The sequence below is a fragment of the Stegodyphus dumicola genome, chromosome 8 (assembly GCF_044657685.1).
Source record: "Stegodyphus dumicola isolate Sdum_Otavi_A_Nest chromosome 8, ASM4465768v1".
NCBI classification, from domain to species: Eukaryota; Metazoa; Arthropoda; class Arachnida; order Araneae; family Eresidae; genus Stegodyphus; species Stegodyphus dumicola.
Window position 1 is genome coordinate 51,010,460 of NC_140775.1, and position 16,107 is coordinate 51,026,566.

General features: G+C 35.1%; 1 protein-coding gene across 1 annotated transcript in view; it reads left to right on the plus strand.

Moving 5' to 3' along the window:
• The window catches only part of LOC118183420 (glycine receptor subunit alpha-2-like), a 440,072-nt gene that overhangs the window by 13,549 nt on the left and 410,416 nt on the right, over positions 1–16,107 (plus strand). The window lies entirely within an intron of this gene.

Sequence of the window (16,107 nt, forward strand, 5' to 3'; positions counted from 1 at the left end):
ATCAAGAAATCATATTACGATTAATATTACTCTTCCTTTATGCAGTAGTCGAAACTTTAGCTGAATGGCTTTATACATTTTTTTATGACTGAGCAATTTACTATTAATGGATAATTTTAAAATGTTCATATATGCCGGGTCACGCACAATTAAATTACGCACAGTTGGTAATAAAAGTATCTCCCAAATATGATGACATCATGTACTGTTTTTGCTGACTTGATATATAGCTTTCTTTTCCTTTCTATATTTTCCGAAGGAAATTTCAATTTACTCATGTGGTTTGTGATAATAATTTTTTTTATCGTTTTGCAAAAAAATATTTTTTTTCAGAAAGGGGCTAGCTAAACTGTAGATATTGAATCCGTAGGAAGCGAGGGGGGAGGAATACATATGAACGGAGACAGTATCAGTTCTCAGTTAAGTTCAGAGTTCCGTTTAGCTCAGGGTAATGAGAGTATTAAGAGATCACTCTGCAGGCCTACGCGTTAAGTCTTCGTGTGTAGTTTTTTGTCTAATGTTATAAGTAGTTTGAAATGGTAACTCCTGCTCGTTCTCTAGCGTACTGAGAGGGGCTGTAAGGCTACTGTGAAAAGTTCGGGAATTGTAAAACTTTTCTTTTAGGAAACAAGCTATCATCGGTTCTGTGTGCGTAGACTCCATTACGAGCCCGTACACAACACCCTTAACAATATTATCAATCTACCAAGATCTCAAGCAAATACATCCATTGCACGCAACTCTGTTCGAAATCGCATGCAATAGCTACGTGTTGTGCACTTTTTGACTAACAATTCTGAAGGAACTTAATTTCATAACCTGAGCATTAAAATGTCTGATCTATATCTTGACTCGTAGCAGATATAAATGTAACTATAGTATTTTTAACTTAAAAAATTAATTTTCTCGCTGTTTCCTAAATTTTATCTCATGCAGCCACAAGTTTTTCAGAATATCAGTTTGGAAACTCCCTGCATTATAGCAGCAGAGTTATCCTGATTTTTGCTCTTCAATTATTTTTATTATGAATTTTTTGGAATCCATGGTGAATGGTTAACTGTACTTCAGAATATGCATCAATGAAAGTACTTATTCTTGAAAAGCGATTTGATTTGGATAAAAATATGTCTTCCAGTTAATTTTAAAATTATGAGTTTGTGATTGTCAGTCAGTTTTCTTCTCAGCAAACTACATTTTCGCGAATTGTTTACTAAATGTAGGGTATAACGTCATTATTGATGCAATTAAACACCATCACGGGATTAATATCATGAAGTGTGTAGCATAGAAGTGTTTGAAATATACAAGTTGTCCAGTCGCAAAAGCAGACCAGTTTGAAATATGACAAGAAATAATACCACTATGTCTCTTTCACGAGCTTTGGCACAATACTGTCAGGAAGATTATATTAACATTGATATCGCCACACTGAGTCTCATCCATCAAATTAATACACAATCATTTCTTTTTTCTTTCGGAACTTTGTACACATATCCATTCTGAGTAATGTGTTTCTGCTGCTGTCATAAGCTTATACGCTGCTGCTCTACTATTGAAACCGTGCCTGTTAAAGCTCCAAGGGAAAATATTATTGTTTTTTTCCAGGATATCTTTGAGGTTGGATTTCTTCCAGGATCTTGCAAATATTATTATCATGGAATTACGTTGTTTCAAAGCAGGAATTTCACCAACATGAGTTCTTTCACCACCTATCCAATGTTCTAATTCGCACTTATACTTAAAATAAAGTAATAAATCTAAAAACTTATATATATAAAAATAATACATTTAGATTTAAAAATAGAAATATTTCAAAACCTGAATGTGACTTCACTTTGCAAAAAGAACTCATGTCATTTAGATAACCTTTATATATTATATTCACTCATGGAAGATTTCGGCAAGAGAAGTTCTAAAATAATATTAAGGAGTAAAGTTTAGGTGTCAAAATATAATGTAATCGAGTACTCAGAGTTTATCTGAAATACCTTTTATTTGTGTCAAATATGAACAAAGATGTGAGTGTATGAGTTAAAACTTTCATGTTACTAAATTTGAAATGGCTTTTAATGCACCATAACATTTTAAGTTTTACATTCTCTAACAGCATTTAACAACTAAATTAATCCGGGCTTTTAAAATGTATTTAAAAGTTTATTCTGAGCTTATTATATTTTAATGAGTTGCAAATAAACACTTAAAATAAAACAGTAACCTAAATATCCAATTAGTTTATTTATTTACTCCTAAAATATCTGTATAGAAATGGCGTCAACTTACTTAAGAAATATATTGAAATCTTATGAATAGTCTAATATGTTTGTTAATCCGGAACACATCCAAGAGTCTCATTTATTCATAATTATCGATATGCATTTTAACAGATATAAAATAGTTTAATAAATAATTACGATTGACAATTTTCGAGAGTCTCATTTATCGGAAACAAACTGAGGAAATAAGGAACTTCATATGACGTGTTTCAAATGTCCGTAAATGATAAATGAAGGCATATATAAATATGAATTTATGCAATCTGTACAATGTGCTTTCAGAATGAGAACAGAAAATCGAGTTTCTGTTTTAAATCTAACTTATGCTGAAATAAATCAAAGTTTTAAATATTTATATTTCTTTGTCCAAATGATTCATAAAATTTCGTTTCAAAATATAATATAAAACTTTATTTACTTTATGGTACTTTTAAATCTTACGTAAAAATATCTGCATCAGTCTTATACTATAACCTTTAATAAAAAGTACTTTCCAAGTATACCAAATATGAAACAGATGTACCTTGTAAAAAGTGTTTAAGTAAATTTGTGTTTCATGAGTAATTTTATGTTCTTCGTGAAACTTGATTTTGACATAAAAAATACGTGATATTTTCTTGAAATACTTGCTTTTTCAAATTCGTTTTTTAAAGTATGAATTTTTCAGATCAAATATCACTGTTACAAAGTATTTTTGATTTCAAATGATTGTCTAAAATATTATATATATTTATTTATTATTCGTTTTTTAAGAAATTTTACTTTATGAGATTACATTTTAGGATCTGCTTTCTATTTCTGTTTCATAATATTTTAAACTATTTCATTTTAGGTAATCTTTATCTACTTTTAAAGCTAAGTGTAATTTGATTAATTTCAATTATAGCAATTCCTTTTAAGTTTAGATGCTAAAATATTTTGTTTAAGAGTTATTAATTTTTTATAATATTCATTATTATTGTTTGATTTAAAAGATTTCATTCTATTCATACGTAGGCAAATGAAAACATCTGTGTAGTAAATATAAACGGAAGCTTATAATGCATAATCTGTTACATAAAATAAATTTCTTAGAGCCTTTCATTGGAAAAAAAATATAAACGTTATAAGCATTTCTTCTTCCTTAGCATAATATTATGTTATTTATGGTTATAGCTATTATTAAACTTGATTCGTTCATCAGTAAAGTCTAGTTTGCTCAGAAAAGCTTGAAATTGTGTATAATTTCCAGTATAATATGAAATTGACACCATTAATATCTGTAATGCGTAAACTAGAAGAAAAGCTTAAGTTCATCAAGCTAATTATAACGAAAAAGAGATCAAATTGGGAAAATAATTGTAATCTATTTTATAAAACTCTCGACAGCGCAATTATATCAAGGGATCACAGGTTCGCGTTCAGGTCAAATGAAAAAGTTTAGGAATAGTGCATGGATACACGTGTTGTAAAATGAAATGACACATTTCTGCTTGCGCTGTATTATATACCGCATTTTCTACTGATTATGACTTTTGTTTATGAAAGATATTTTACTATTATTTAAATAAAATTTCCAATTTAGTGATTTAGGAAAGCAACTGAAATTACTAAGAATTTTGGAATTTCTAACGCAGCAGAAATAAAATATCTTTTATTAGTTACTGTAATGCCGCAAATAATATAAAAATCATCCGTTTGATGCATTTCAATTTATAATAAATTGTACGTACTACTAATTGCAACACTTAGATGTATTATTATAAAATAAAATAAGCATGTAATATGAAATACGAATATTAGATTTAAATCGTTCTCCTGGACATAAGATCAGTACTTTAATTAGCTTTTGATTTGCTTTATAGGGCTATCCTACTTAAGGGGAGCGAATGTCTTAGTGGAGGACTTTCTAAAAAAAAATGGCTCGTATACACATTACCTTATGAAATCCTTATGAAAATTTCCCATGCGTATAGGGGAGAAAGGAGGACGTATTCATTTGCGGACATTACATAATTCGTTTATGGTAAATTTCATTTGGAAAGAACATGTAAAATTACACGAAAAAGGAACATGCGGATATGCTTCTGATTTACTGCTGATCAAGTGGCAATGAACGACTAGCACAGAGGATGCTCCTAAAGCAATGTTCAAGGTATCAGGTTCTGTGTTCCTCCTTACTTGCTTTGGAAACATTTACTATCCTGACTCGGAACAGGGAGCTTACTAAAGCTATGTTCAATAAATTTGGGAAGTAGACAATACACACAAGAAGGGTATACGAAACCCTTTATTTTTATTTATTCTGGAAATATGATTTCCGGACTTCGGAATACAGAGACCAACCACTTGTGGTCCGAACGTAGAAATATAAAAATATTAACTAAACTCTAACTAAACTAACTGGTTTAATCAAACAAGTGCCTACTCCAAGATTGGCCGTATATTAGCAAAAAGCCGTATGTAGTACAGAGAATTGCTAACACTACGATACGTTTAAAATTATCAAGAGGATTAAACCTCTGGCCTTGAAGGCAACCAGCAACCGAGTAAAACTACTATGGCAAGCGGCCTGCTTCTAATAGCTCCTTACTCTCTCTTGCTTGGCAAAAAGCCACAACTTAAGTACTTGGCGTTCGCAAGACAAATTTGCATAAATAAGTTAAAACTTTTAATTCTGGCCGGAAGTAGAAAATAAGAAGTGATAGTAAAGATTTAAAATAAAATAAACGTTAGTAAAACTTAAGATCCTTACATACTTCCCGCCAGAGTTAATTAGTTTGAAACTGAGGTCTAAAACGACCTTGTTGAAAACTTTTAGCTCTAGAATCTAACGCGAGGCCAATCTTTTACAAACATTTCTCACTAGAAACTAGAAATTTAAAAAAAATCGTTTTTTTTTTTACATTATCAACTCCATGGACAATTACTTTTCATCTGTACTGCATCTAAACAGGAGTTCTTAGTTGAAATCTGGTTCCTTCCAGAGATCTGGAAGGAAAACTAGTTTAATGAAATGTTACACAATTAAATGGCAAGTAACATGAATACTTATATTTATCTTAACATTCTTATTTCATTCATGACGTTATTTAATTATCTCCTCGTGCTCTGTGACATGTGTAGTAAAGGAAAACACCAAACACGAACGTGTTTATGTACATGTGTTCAACACTACCGCCTGCAATCAAAACACTAACGTGTTAAAATTCAACATAACAAGACCTCATAACACACCTTATATTCATCTCTAAGCCCTGACGTACTATTCTGAAAGTGGCTACCTCTGAAGTGTAGCGTCAGAGAGCCTAACTACATTCATTCAACCTTTAACACATATTCACAATAATTTGCTCTTTTTACAGTCACACGAATAAGTTAAAATTTTTTGGCATTACTTTCACTTTTAACATATCACAGTATTTCTTAACGTTTAAAATAACAGTTCACATTGTATATAAGGACATATTAACATGCCGTTAATTTTACGCATTTTAAAACATACATTAGTAGTACATTGTTAACTTCTATTCTTTTCCAAGCAAGTGCCAATTCTTCTACATTGAAATACTACATTTCAAAAGTCTTTCAGACTAAAACTTCTTTCCTGCCAGAATCTATTAAATAAAATTTTATACAATAACTTTTACAATATTCAAGTATTTACACATTCCTATTATACATTAATTTTAGTTTTACTCGCGAGTAATTAAAAAACATAATACCAAAATAGGTAACAACTCATTTCTTGCCTTTTTGGCGATAAAGGTAGACCTCACATGAGGTAAAACGTCTTGAATTCTGCCACTTGCAGTAAGAATGAAAGATTAACTTAAGGTTTCAATGTAACATAAAGTTTTACTTATCTTTGTGATATTCGGACATCCTTTTTTCTGCCCAGTCTGGAAGGTAGCGCAGATTACGGTTTGGTTTATGTTCCTTCTTGTGCGGGTTCGCCCTTCAGTTCCTTCCTCCATGAGCTTTCTTTTCCTTCCAGTTTGGTCACCCTTGAAGACCTTCCTTTTAGCCTCTGCCTGTGGTCTCGGCCGTTTGATGGCAGCTGGTCTTGGCGGAACCGGGACAACTGTCTCTCGTTCTTGCCTGGGTCTCGTTCCTGGCTGTTCAAATTTTTCTTGTTTCTTTGCCTCCGCAGCTGGTGTTCCTTCATCAATTCGTCGAAATTTGCTGCGTAGACTTCTATCCGATGGGTAGATCTTCCGTTTTGGAGACGGGTTATAGGTCCGTTATTTCTCCTGGCTCTCTTTGCATTCGTCGTACTTCTCCCTTCTTCATTCTGGGGGTGGTCGTGCTCTCTCTTTTCTGGTCGGTGGAACGGCTTCTTTTTCTTGTCACCTTCAATTTTCCAACGGGAAAACTTTCTTTTCAATTGCTCCTGCCTCCTAATGGCTTGTCCTTGTGATTGTCGTTGTTCCACCTCTGGAGCTTCTGCCTGCAGTGACTGCCGTGCCGGATCCTGCAAAAGATCTTTAAATATTGGCATTTTATTACGATTATAGAATGGTTTTATCTGGTCATTGTTTGCGGAGCATGTTTCACCATTCCTGGCTTTTAACACCACTACAGCCTGAGTTATTTTCTCTATGACATATGGTCCTTCAAATAGTGGAAAAAATTTGGCAGTTTTATCTTCTGGTGCTGAAGAAAGTGAATGCTTAATTTTTAACACTTCATCTCCTACTTTATAAGTTACTCCCCGTCGTTTCATATCATAATAAAGTTTCTGTTTTCTCTGTGCTACTTCAGTGTTCTTTTTTGTTTCTTTAATTAATTTTTCTATATCGCCCATTTTAAATTCTGGGGCTCTTTGTTGAACATAAAATAATTTATCTAACGGCGTTATAATCTTTCTGCCTAAAATTAACTTAGCAGGAGTTTTGCCCGTTGTATCATGTTTTGCGGTCCTAAGGGCGAAAGCTAATTCATTGACATAGTTATCCCAGCTTTTATGAAAATTTTTAACATAACTACGGATAATTTTCACTATATTTCTATTGACCCGTTCCGCTATATTTGACTGCGGCTATATTTGACTGCGGACCATTTTTAAATGACGTATGCCCAGTTTTTTGGCACATGTCTTCAAATATATTACTTACAAATTGAGGACCATTATCCGATATAACTTTTAGGGGCGCCCCGTATTTTAAAATATATTTATTTAAAATAGAATCAGTAACTAATTTCGCGGAGGCTCGTTTTAAGGGAACAATTTCGGTCCACTTACTAAAATGATCAACCATAACAAGGAGATAGCGACTTTTATTTAACTGACTTTTTGGGAAAGGGCCCAATAAATCGATGCCAATTATTTCATTGGGAAATTCGGATTTAATGCTATTTAGAAACCCGGCCGGGCGGAAATTAATATAATTAACTGCTTGACATGTTGGGCAGGACTGGACATACGCCCTTGTTAACTTTTGCAGTTCAGGAAAATAAACTGCTTCGCGTATGCGTTGGATGGTTTTTCGAATACCAGCATGAGAAGCTAAAGGGCAGTCGTGTAACTCCTCCAGTATATTTAATCTAAGACTAGCTGGGATAACAGGTCGAAATTCGTTGTTTGAATTTGTAGTTTTTGTATAAAATAATAGACCATCTATTAGTTCGTAATGGGCCGCCCTATTTCTTATCGCCACAATATCTTGGTGGCTAAAATTTTCAGGATCCTTTAAATACTCATAAATGCTTTTAAATTCAGGATCCTTACCCAGTTCGGTTATTACAGTTTCTCGGGAATTTATCGTACATGCTGTGAGCATTGCCACATTTACAGTATTACCTTCTTCATCTATTTTTATTCTGAATAGGGCATCTGCTACGATATTTTCCTTTCCGGGGGTGTGCTTGATTACCAGATTATACTCTTGTAACTTGAGTGCCCATCTTATTAATCTTGGGGATACGTTTTCCCCTGAGTACAATCTAGTTACCGCCGCATGATCAGAATACACTGTTATTGGCGTCCATCCAAAATAGACTCGGAACTTTTGCACTGCTAACAGAACTGCAAGTGCCTCTCTCTCAGTCGCGGAATAGTTTCTTTGTGTTTGATTTAAAGTTCGGCTAAAAAATGCCACGGGCTGCTGATTTTGCGAAAGTACCGCTCCTACCGCATAATCCGAAGCATCCGCTGAAATTTCTAAATTCTCATCCTTTTTCAGGAAATTTCAACACAGGGGCTTGCGTTAATGCTTGTTTTAATTTTTCGAAAGCACTATTGGCTTCGCCCGTCCACGAGAATCTTGCCTTTTTCCTTTTTAATTTTAACAATGGTTCAGCAATAGCTGCAAAATCTTTTATAAAGGACCTATAATATGAACAAAGTCCTAGAAAAGAAGAGAGCTTCTTCGCCGTATTTGGCGGCGGATACTTTTGCACAGCGATTATTTTTGATTCGTCCGTCTCGATTCCTTTCTGAGATATTTTGTAACCTAAATATTTTAATTCAGGGGCTACAAATTTGCACTTTTCGACATTAACTTATAGACCGGCCTCATTTAATAATGAAAACACCTGTCTTAAATCCTGTACATGTTGGTCCAGATTATCACTAGTAATAATGATATCGTCTAAATAGATAAATGTGGACTTTCCAAGAACAGGCCTTAGCACAATGTCCATACATCGCTGAAATGTTGCCGGTGTCCCTGAAAGGCCAAACGGCATACACAGGAATGCATAAGTGCCAGACTTGGTTATAAAAGCAGTCTTAGGGACATCTTCCGGTCTAACCCCTATTTGAAAATAACCAGTCGTTAAGTCTAAAGTAGTCATGTATTTGGTAGAAGGTATGTTCCTTAGAATTTCTTCGATAATAGGTAACGGATATACCGGATATTTAGTCATGGAGTTTAATTTACGATAGTCAATTGCAAAACGCTACCTTTTTGGATGTGTTACCGGATAGTCATTGTTTTTCTTACATAACACAACCGGGCTAGCATAACTACTTGAGATGGGCGTTATGATCTTTTTACGTAACATATCTCTAATGTGCCACTCTATAATTTTTTCTTTATTCTTATCATACCGGTATGGTTTGTGGCGAACTGGCAGTGAATCTCCGGTGTCGATACTATGGTTAGTAACTTGAGTAAGTCCTGGAATATCACTAAATAACGAAGCAAATTCACTTACCACTTGGCGAATTTTTTGTTGCTCTTCCTTAGGCAGGTGGTCAAGGTTTAACATTGGTGGTTCTGTTTTTTTTTTCGAACTGGTTTCATCGTCAGCTTAAGGGACGCTTTGTTAAAATAAGTCTATCCCTAAGATGATATGTGCTTGCAAATTCTTTACGATAAAAACATAATCTTTACTTGCTCGTCCTTGATACGAACGTATAACGGTAATTTACCTATGCACTTGCATCTTTCTCCCTGCGCAGCTAACACTGTCGTATGATCCGAATTATATATGCGGTATTTACGGAAATACTTCCTAAAAAAATCTTCTGCCACACAGGAACACTGCGCGCCTGTATCCAGGAGTGCGGTGGCTGGGATGTTATTCACCAACACTTCAATCTTTTTAAGAGTCAAATTTTTCACCATCACTGTATTTAACTTGAAGGAAGAGGGGTTTTCTTGGCCTTCAGATTTCCGCACCCTCCCGTCAGCAGAAATCCGTTTTAGTTTAAATCTTGTTTCTTCCTTTCGATGCCTTCCTTCTTTTTCCACTGGCCTTCAGACTTTTTTTGTGGCTTACTATTGAACTGTCGACGTTCGCCGGTTGTTTTTGGATACTCGGGTTTCCTTGCCCACTGATTTGCTTTGCTTCCGTAGCCGTGTTCTTGACTTTGCTGTGGTCTTGGCGCACGAAATTGGCTTCGTTGTTCATACTGGCGGCTTTTTTCAATGTCCGCCGTTCTTCTACTTTCAAACTGGATTGCTAGCTCAAATAACTTTTCCAGTGTAGTCGGATTCCTTAATTCAATAAAGTCTTGTACTTGGGGAAGTAACCTCGGCAAAATCACTTGAATTATCTCAGGATCCGGACGGTTTCCATACAAGAGTTTAAAGACGTGAATTGTTCTTAAAATAAAGGTGGAAAGATTTTCGATTCGTTGCTGATATATGCTGAAAAGTTCCGTTTCTAATCTTGCACAATCTCTTACGACAGGGAAGGCTTTTACTAAGGCGGTCTTAAAATTTTCGTAAGTATAGGTGGGACTTCCCGCTTGACCCAAGAGGCTTCTGCCTATACATTTGAACCAATTAAGCGCGTGGGCCCTCAAAGCACTGGTAGCTAAGGTGACTTTCTGGAACTCATGTACTGGATACAGCATGAAGTGGTCATCCAATTTTCCCAAAAAACTGGTTACCGGTGAGTTTCCATTAAATGTTGCTTCTGGTTTCATCGATGCGCGCATGGTCTGGACGATGTAACCAAATCCTTCCAGGGCGGCAGCTGGCATTTCTGGATTCTGAGCCGCTTCTGCAGGCAGCACAGGGTCTTCTTGAAACTCGGCCATGGTTATTCTTCTTCGTCGGGCGCCACTATCAGGTTCTGTGTTCCTCCTTACTTGCTTTGGAAACATTTACTATCCTTACTCGGAACAGGGAGCTTACTAAAGCTATGTTCAATAAATTTGGGAAGTAGGCAATACACATAAGAAGGGTATACGAAACCCTTTATTTTTCTCTCTTTGCAATGATTTCCGGACTTCGGAATACAGAGACCAACCACTTGTGGTCTGAACGTAGGAATATAAAAATATTAACTAAACTCTAACTAAAGTAACTTTGGTTTAATCAAACAAGTGCCTGCTCCAAGATTGGCCGTATATTAGCAAAAAGCCGTATGTAGTACAGAGAACTGCTAACACTACGATACGTTTAAAATTATCAAGAGGATTATACCTCTGGCCTTGAAGGCAACCAGCAACCGAGTAAAACTACTATGGCAAGCGGCCTGCTTCTAATAGCTCCTTCCTCTCTCTTGCTTGGCAAAAAGCCACAACTTAAGTACTTGGCGTTCGCAAGAAAAATTTGCATAAATAAGTTAAAACTTTTAATTCTGGCCGGAAGTAGAAAATAAGAAGTGATAGTAAAGATTTAAAATAAAATAAACGTTAGTAAAACTTAAGATCCTTACAAAGGAAGCGTTGTCCTTACCATACTACATTTATGACATCAATCGACGGCTGCAGTGGACAAGATCCTTTCAAATAATGTGGCTTAATGCAGGGCAAGAATGCAGTGTGCGCGCATCTGAAACAACAACAACAAAAAAACAAGTATTGCTATGGTTTTGCCGTTTTCTCGTCGACTAGTACACGATTGGTTGCAGCTAAACTGGGTATTCGTCATGGTTGATTGCTCTGTGTGTAGAAAACATGCACCCATTCCACGTGCAGAAAGTCCAACTCCTAGACGATGGCAATTACTCCCATCAGGTAGAGGTCGTAAGCTAGACACTTGAATGATTCACCGAATGATTCAAGGTTTTCCGCCCCATTTTCATTCTCAAATGAAGCGCGCTTTGCGAGAGAAAGGATAGTAAACAAGCACAGTGCGTATACGTGGTCGTGCGAAAATCCTTACAGTAACCGTCTCGTCAAGTGCAACATAAATTCGGTATTAATATCTGCGCAGGGATCCTTGAAGATCATTTGTTGGGACAGTACCTTCTGCCCTAACCCCTCAATGGAGCAAATTACTTTGCTTACTTACAGCATATCCTCTCGGATTTTATGCAGAGAATATCTGCTACTATAAGCCAAAATATGTGGTTCATGCGTTTTTTTGTGCACCAGCACATTTTGCATTGCGGTGCGTAACCACTTCGTTGCTACATATCCTAAAAAGGGGGACTGGGGACGACGGATCTTTTTCTTGGTTTCCACGCTCCCCGAACCTCAATCATTCGAATTTCGTCTTCTGAAACCACCTGAAATCAGTTGCTTATTAGACGCTTATAGATATACTGAAGGATCTGACAGCATGGATTGCCGTCGCTTCAGCAGATATTGCCAGCACACCGGGTATGTCTAAATGTATCCGGCAATCCTTCGTCCATCCGGGTCGGCTATGTATTGACCTTTGTAACAGCAACTTGGAACAATTGTTGTAAAAGTGTCTTGTCGTCTTTTTTCTCACTGTGAACTGTGATGCTCTGTAATCAGGCCTGTAGTTCAAATAAATGTTTTTTCTATTGGCCTCTTTTGTTCCACTCGATGTCGCACTCTACATAAATATTTTTGCAATTTTCATTCACTAAATGGGGTTTGCCATCTATGGTAATTTATGGTTCTATGGTAATTTTTCAGCCTCTTAATGCCTACTATTATCCCTCTGAATTTTTCAGTCGAATTCAGAAACACTCTGAGTATGTATACAGTATTGCACTATGAAGAATTACACTTGATCTGCTAATGCTACATTAGCCATGTAATGCTAATGCTACATTAGCCGTCATTATTTCACATAAAGACGTGAAACGGATTATCATTATTTCTGAGATAAGTGAAAAAGGTCTTACTAAGATTATAAAAAACTTTTTTAAACAGAACTTGAAAAACGTAAGGGCAGAATAATGTGCTATAATAATTACAGCTCATGGTGATGCAATAGAACAGTCAATTAACACCAAACATTAAACAGTAATCAAAGACTTCGCAATTAAAAACTAAGCTGGATCAATAACTTACTGGCACTTCAGATTTCAAGTATCGGTGGCGAGACCGCAAAGCCAAATAATGTGAACTGCTAGAGGTTGCAGACGCTAACCACGTAAAGCTCAAATGCAAGAAACAATCTCTTTCTCACTGAAAATCCTAGAACCTCAGCTTAAATACACAGAACTAATTTATATTATGGTGATCAATTCGAAAGAGAGAAGTCCGAAATTGTAATAACTGGTTAATTTAAAATAGTAACTTAATAAGTATATTGTGTAATTTTATGTAATATAGATGGTAGTTAGTTATATATCTCTTTAATTGCAACACAGGCACAGTTCCTAATATTATAGATTTTTATATAGTATCAGTAGCGAGTACATGCAAAGAGGCTTTTTTTCAAAATTTTATTGCTTATTAAAAGTAATTACATTCTGAAATGTTTTTAAAATATGATCTCGTCTCTGTCATCCGATGGGCTGTTGATTGATAGGCAGCAGATAAACTCTATGGACAACCTGAACTCCGTTCGCTTCAGATATCATCTTGGAAGCCAGACTGATGAAATGCAGGAAACGGAGAAAAAGTGTCATTTATTTGCTAATTAAACTACACCACGGTACCAAATCGTGTTCTATGTTCAAACAACCATTCCGCCTAGCTAACTGCTATTTCTGATAATTGCTGCCATTTCAGGAAAATTAAGAAGCGCTTTAATTTATATCTCAAATTTTAACAATTCACTGTTTACAAACATTTGCAAAATGAGAAAATGATGTTTGCGTTTTTTAAGAGCATTGCGTGTATTTGAACAACTAGCACTAACTCACATACAGTGCTTGCCTGCAAGGCTTGTACAAAGTTTATACAAGATTTTAACTGACAAATCGTTCCTAAATTTGTCTTTAGCACTGATATGATTTTTTTCCTTCCTTCTTTGACTTTTCATACCTCTTGCAGATGCACGGAACACACGGAAGTACCAGAACTTATAGAGTATCTTTTTATCCTTTGATTGCAAAAGTTGAATAGAGAAATGAAGTGTTAAATTTCCTTCTCCTGAACGTGCTGTGTTTTGGATTAGCTCATGTCTGCAGAAATAATTGTTTGCACAAAGTTTGCTGTCAATTCAAACTTATACATAGGAAACTCATTGTAGGATCATAAATATTCCATATGCAATCATGCTTTCGTTAAAAGTTTGATGATATCTTTCAGATAAAGAAAACTTTTAGAGCAGAATAATCAAACAGAAGCTGCTCAATCGATTTACGTAAAAATAGCTGCTAGAACTCAAACATCTGTCACCAAATCTGGAATCTACTCATGGAATCTATCCTACGAAAATGTGCAAAATATCTAAATTAAGAATGTTCGATATCTTAACGCCACTAATTCCAGTCGAACTGGGAATGCTTATAGAACGAAACCACTCGATCTGGTGCTTATCAAAATCGGTCATATCGATTTTGGTTAAAAAAGAACTATATGGTATTATTACAATGCACAATATCAATTACAATTATACAGAGACCAGATTAAAATGTCGCCAAGTCTGGCGACTTTTAGAGATTTCTCTCCAAATTTGGCGACAAAAATTAGGCGCCGAAACCGTCGCCAGCTTGGCGATATCTCGCCCATTTAGCGGGAGAGCCATTTACCTCAATGTTACATAGAGTTGCCCCTGTAATCTTATTTTCCCGGCAGAGCTTCTTGTCTTTCAAGCACATGATGTTACATAATATTACAGTTTTATATATGATTTCTTTAAAATTGTTTACATATATACAAAATTCGTAACAATATGAAAAGAGATGCTAAAAAAAGGAATTATTCAATTGAGGTATAAATATGATGTAAATCTATTAAAAAGCGTTATTACTATTTGAGGAAACGGAATAATTTATTCAAGAGAAAAAGCGACACAAAATTAGGAAACCAGTAAGGTGCCAGTCGACTTCATATCTCATAAGAGCTGGCACCCAACGTGGCATTGTTTCATAGTGCTGGTGGATGGCTTTCTATGGGATTTGTTATCAAACTCTCTCCAATTGTTTGGTTAATTAATTCACTGATATTCTAGGTTGATCTGAGATTCCTTCATAATAGTCAAAATGGTTTCAAATGGAGGGACATTTATCGATTTAACTGGCCAAAGAAGTATTTAGCAAGACATAGGCACCAGAAGGCCCACCAACGGCTAAGTGGTAAAAGGCGCTGAACGCTGTAGTTCGAGTCCCGACGAATTCTACTGAAGTTCGTCCTACTGAAGATGCATGAATTTAAAGCAGCTAACATAAAGGTAACAAAAGGAAAAGGATATAGACAATATTTTCAAAAGGAAAAGACATGTCTATCATAATATATATCATCAGTATTCATAATAGATATAATCAGTATTCAGTTTAAAGTGCATAATTACTTCAATTTACATTAGCATCAAAATCTTATTATGCATACGTAGATGCATTTTACAACCTGTTTTACTTTATGCAAGTGATACGTGGACTTTAAATAAAATTAAATGTCTTTAAATACAACGCTTTGTCATACAACGCTCACTAGACGTATTTGAGAGAAAAATCCTCAGAGTGGCCTAGGACAGGACGAGGAACATTGAAGAGCGAGATATAACTTTGAACTGTACAGACTTTATAGTATCTATATTTCACCTGATACTAATTTTAACTTGTAAAACATCCTCTTGAATTTAGATGACAAAATCTACCATAAACTATACATTATTTAAAGTAATAAAGATTAAAGGTAAATGTATAACTAATTAAGAAAAATTAACCAATTGCGGTTACATTAAAGCATACTAGGCAGAACAGCATGTGAAATAAAAGTCAATCGGCCCAAACCCAAATCTGAAATAATTTATTCTTTGTTAAATAATTCGTTGCCGTTTATCATCAAGCGAACACATAGTTATCATTGAGCGAACACATTAGAAATGTCATTTTTTTTGCTAATTGTATTAATGACATAAATGTTAATAAGACAGGCTGCAACATATCATCAATAAGTACATACTGTTTTTGAATGGCAGTCTTTGTTTCAAATAATAACAATGCGTTGCTCTTTCGGGGAAACTATTTCTTATCATAATTTGGGAAGAAAAGTGAAAGACGGTATGCCGTCTATCCAAAGCGATATTCATTTTTCATTGTATTTTCCTTTTGCCCTTGATTTTGTTACTCAGGGGTTTGT